General features: G+C 30.6%; 1 long non-coding RNA gene across 1 annotated transcript; it reads left to right on the top strand.

The window, feature by feature from the left end:
* Positions 1–50: 50 nt before the first annotated feature.
* On the top strand, positions 51–342 carry LOC111475356. The gene is made up of 3 exons (XR_002716452.1): positions 51–115; positions 179–229; positions 326–342. It is a non-coding gene; the product is annotated as an uncharacterized LOC111475356 (long non-coding RNA).
* The last annotated feature ends 5285 nt before the right edge of the window (positions 343–5627 follow it).

Raw genomic sequence — 5627 nt, 5'->3', positions numbered from 1 at the left:
ACCATTTTAGCCTAAAAAACTAAACTAAAAATTTTGAATGTACAGATGGGGAGGTTAATCGGACCTAGTCTTCCAATTTTTTACGGGAGATTTTATGAAGCCAAGAATCAAAGAGGTGTATTTTTTAGCCAAACTATAACATTCAATTATTTTCTAATACTTTTATTTTTTCAAAAAGGTTGATGAGTTACTGGCTAAAGGTGTTAATGTGACGGTCTATAGCGGTCAAGTAAGTGTTTTTTTTCCTTCAAACAAAAACAAGGAATATTTTGAAGTGATAAAATGTAATATTCTCTTAGATTTATGTTTTACTTTTTTTTTATAGGTGGATCTTATTTGTTCAACCAAAGGAACCCACGCCTGGATTAATAAGCTTGAGTAATTTCTTTTTTGGAGTGATTTATGGTTACCGACATAAACATAAACCTAAGTCAACTGTTTCCTTAAAAAAAAAACAAAAAACAAAAAGTAAGTTCCCGTGGATCAACCGTGTGTGACATTAAATATGGTGGACGCAATCACACAGTCACCAACTTCTTGATGCAGCTGTTTTTCGTAGAAAAAGATGACATATTTACTTTTTCAAATGTAAGAAAATATGTTTAATTATAGATAAAAAGAAAGAAATAACAGATGTATTATATATATATATATATTAACAAATCTAGTGTCATTTGATTATCTCACTAATTTTTATTTAGAGATATTTCAGATGTACGAATATATCAACCTAAATATAATTTAATTGGTTAACGATTTAAAATAAATAATGTTTTTTTAAAAAAGAAATACATAAAATAATCAATATCATATTTTCATTCAATAAGAAAGTTTTCTTTCGTTCAATCATTTCATATAATTAAGTAATAGATGTAACAATCAAACTATTTATAGATTAATAATAATAAAATATGTATCATACCATATTATATTAGTATAGTTACAAGTTTTCCCGACTATGAAAATCTAACGACTCTAAATTTCTACATACTCAAAGTCGTTACTAATGTCTCATACTCATCTCTAATGCAAAAATATAACTCTTAAAAGAAAAAAAAATCATTTATATAAATGTCCAAAACATTTAAAACAAACTATTCTCGGGAAAACAGAGTTTTAAGTGTTTAAATACGAAATTTAAATAAAATAAAAATAAATACAAAATAATTTAAAACAATGAAAGACAAAACAACCTATTCTAACCTAAGACTAGAAAGTTAGATGAGTCTGTCGTATGCACGTGCCACAGTCTCTACTCGCAATGTTGCCGTCGCTCGTTCAAGTGCACCTTGCTGTTACTTGAAAAATGATGTGACACACGCAATCATAATTTAGGCACCTATCTCTAGCTCATTTAGGGATGGCCTCTAGTTTCGAACAAATTGGATGTGTAGTACTTCCCTACACACAACCCACACGTGCAAGTGTGAATCTCCAGGGCGCTCGCACACCCCCTAGACCCTCTAGTCAAGCTAATTTGTAGCGATGTTCGGAGGTCAACGGAACCCCATAGTGTCATGCACCTCATGAACACCCTGCTCGTCATACTGTGTGCATCCACACTCATCATCATACTGTGCGCGTCTGCACTCATCATCTCTAGGAGAAGTAGCCATATGCTTATGAGCATACAATATGACACTCATCATCATACAATCTGGAAAACATCGCCATATTAAGAAAAACATCATGCAATCATCATACATATCATATCGCCACAAAGTGCATCAAGCATATCAAGTATATCGAAATATACAAATATTACGCACATCATCCTACAAATATTACGCACATCCCAATTTTTCACTGCTCTCCATTTACTCATTTTTGAAAATAGAGTTTGATGTGCTTTCCTTTCATACATGCCTCATAGGAGGTGTTTGGAACTACAATTTGTGTCAGACCTTTCACCATGTTTTTGTGTTTCAAGGTTGGTGCAACAGCCTTTTTAGCCAAGATGACCATAATGATGGTGGCAAAGTGTTAACTGATCCATATTTGAAACTTGGAGGCATCTTCCTTCATTTGTTGTGGCGGATGGTTTAACAAACAAAATGAACAACTAATTTGCACTCATAATTGACTCTGCCTTTTTTTCTTTTTGTGGATGATAAATGCTCGTACACTATCTTTGAAGAGCACTATTACTCCTTTTTCTAGTATTTGTCCAACGCTCAAGCGATTATTTTTTAGTTCAGGTACCCAATACACATTACTAATAGTGTAGCGAACCCCATACAAAGTTAATTTCACTGCACCCTTTCGAGAACCTTTCATACTTATATTATTTTCAAGCTTCTGATGGAGTGGGAAAAGATCCTATCTAAGCTTGAAAATATACATTCATATACACACATATGGTTTAAGCAACCAGAATCTAAGAACCAAGTATAACTCCTTCTTGCTTCATGTCTTTCCATATCAGCCATTAACAACATTTCATCCTCTTATTCCAGCTTTGCATAATTTAATTCCTTATTCATTTTTGGACATTCATATTTATGACCTAAGTCATGACACCTATAACATTCAACAGTTGCTTTGTTGAAAGTTGATTTTGCTCTAATGCGTCCTCTGCTCTTGTAAGCTCCTCTTCCTCTATTACTTGTTTCCGTTCGACCTTCGACTTTTAGAACTTGCTCCTCTCCAATACTGCTTGATCTTCGAAATTTTTGTTCATGCACCACTAATGAACTTTGTAATTCATCAATGGACATGTTATCAGTATCTTTGGATTCCTCAATGGATAATACAACATAAGTAAATTTTTCAGTGAGGGTACATAATTTTTTCTACAGTTTTCTTGTCTGGCATATCTTCTCATCTTGTTGGAGATTATCATCACTCTTGCAAAATAATATGATACTTTCATCCTTCTTCGATCTCTAAGATCTCAAATTCTCTCCTTAATGCATTAAGAAGAGATTTCTTAACTTTTTGGTCTCCACCAAACTTTCGATTCATTGAGTCCCAAACAATATTGGTTGTGCGATGATTCAAGATTTGTTAAAAGACAGTACGATCAATTGTCTCGAAGAGGTAATGCTTTACTTGGTGATTTTTGAGTCTAGCATCATCAAGGTGACCCTTTTGTGCCTTAGTCAGCATTGTTTCTTTAGCTAGTTCTGAGAAACCAATCTTTACCACACTCCATAAACTCTTTGCTTTGAGCAAATTTTCCATCAGCTCACTCTAGTGATCATAGTGACCATCGAAGTGAGGGATCTTCGTTAAAGTCTTGTCTTTACTCATACTCTCTGTATTTGATCACTAAAAAATTGTTACACTACAAAGCCTAGTGGTGGCTCTGATACCAATTATAAGTTTTTGACAGAAGAATGATTAACACAGAAACATAAACGATTGGAGTTTGAAGTGATAATATTATTGAGTACTTAACTTCGGCTTTTATAGCCTTACAATAACAACATAAATAAATAGAAACTAACCACAAATATGGTAAATTAGTTAAACTAACCACAATCACACAGTCACCAGCTTCTTGATGTAGTTGTTTTTCATGGAAAAAAAATGACATATTTACTTTTTCAAATGTAAGAAAATATGTTTAATTATAAATAAAAGAAAGAAATAACATATGTATTATATATATATTAGTGAGAAAGAAATGACATATTTACTTTTTCAGTGTCATTTGATTATCTCACTAATTTTTATTTAGAGATATTTCAGATTTACTATTATATCAACCTAAATATAAATTAATTGGTTAACGATTTAAAATAAATAATGTTTTTTTTAAAAAAATACATAAAATAATCAATATCATATTTTCATTCAATAAGAATAGTGTTGGATCGGTATGGCAACCCTAGAGGGGGGGTGAATAGGGTTTTAACGATAAAAGTGTTTAAACTTGATTAATTTTTCTAATGATAAAACTTTTTACAAATAAGTAGAAGATGATAATTACTAAAACAAAATAATTCAAGTCAAAACAATAATCAAGTAGAACATGCAATAAACATAATAATAATCTTGAAATTGAATAGGAAAGAGTTAGAGAAAATGACACCGTAGTTTTATAGTGGTTCGGTCAAACTCGACCTACTCCACTCCCCAAGCGCCTCTTGGGAATTTGAATAAATAACTTTTCCGACTCTTTCCACGGATCAGAGCCAAACCGGTACACCGCTCTTTTTACGAGTTCAAGAGCAAACTCAATCCTTTCAACGACTCAGGATCAAACCGATACAAGTATTTGAGTTTGATAATAACACACCACAACTCTCTCAAAGAGTAGATTTACAATTTGGGATACTGACAACTATTTCCTCACAATATAATAATAATCCCTCTCAAGAATAAGATGAAAAGAAATAAACTTGTAAGCTTGGAGAGAGCAATAAACAATGGAGACTTTGAACAAATGAGGATTGAAGAATGTATGTAAGTTGTATTATTTTAAAAATGTGGGGAAGATGAGTTTATATAGAGGAGAAAAGTGGCAAAATGTAGGATTGAATATTGACCATTGGATTGTGTTAGGAATAATGGAAGGTGGAGAGACAACTATTTTAAGTAAGAAAATTTTCTAAATTCATTTATTTCAAAATTTTAATATAATAGTAATATAATATAATAATAATAAAAAGTTATGTGAGTAACGGTAAAATGTAATTCAAAATTTATTATAAATATAATAATATAATAATATAATATAGTAATAATAAAATTCGATGTGAGTAACGGTTATATTCAAATTTATATTTGTAAAAATAATTTTATTTAGAAATGTAATAATAAGAAAAACTCCACCATGTGTTACTCTTCCAATATTATAAATGTCATACTTTGATATATTTTGATTTGTCCATCATTTTGATTTTGTTGCCACATCATCACGTCGGGTATGTTGTCTCGACTCTAATTTCTTCGTTTTAGCTCTGATTTGAGTAATTGAAAAGTTGTTGTAATCGTTATTCCCGACCTTATACTGTGGACAGTTCAAAAAACTGAAAATAGTTAATAATTAAAAGTAGGTTTGTTATCATCAAAACATCAATAATTAATTCATTGAAATTAATTAATGTGAGATCAAGGGCCAATTACTATTATATCAACCTAAATATAAATTAATTGGTTAACGATTTAAAATAAATAATGTTTTTTTTAAAAAAATACATAAAATAATCAATATCATATTTTCATTCAATAAGAATAGATGTGACAATCAAACTATTTATAGATTAATAATAATAAAATATGTATCATACTATATTATATTAGTATAGTTACAAGTTTTCCCGACTATGAAAATCTAACGACTCTAAATTTCTACCTACTCAAAGTACTTACTAACGTTTCATACTCATCTCTAATGCAAAAATATAACTCTTAAAAGAAAACATCATCTTTTATATAAATGTCGAAAATATTTAAAACAAACTCTTCTCTCGAAAACAGAGTTTTAGGTGTTTAAATACGACATTTAAATAAAATAAAAATAAATACAAAATAATTTAAAACAATGAAATGAAAAACAACCTATTATAACCTCAGACTAGAAATTTAAATGAGTCTGCCTATGCACGTGCCACAGTCTCTACTCGCAATGTTGCCGTTGTCCGTACAAGTGCACCTTGTCGTTACTTGAAAAATGATGT

Source organism: Cucurbita maxima, unplaced genomic scaffold (genome assembly GCF_002738345.1).
Source record: "Cucurbita maxima cultivar Rimu unplaced genomic scaffold, Cmax_1.0 Cma_Scf01310, whole genome shotgun sequence".
Classification (NCBI taxonomy): Eukaryota; Viridiplantae; Streptophyta; class Magnoliopsida; order Cucurbitales; family Cucurbitaceae; genus Cucurbita; species Cucurbita maxima.
Note: the sequence above shows the minus strand (reverse complement) of the source record. Positions and strands in the feature narration are given on the sequence as shown.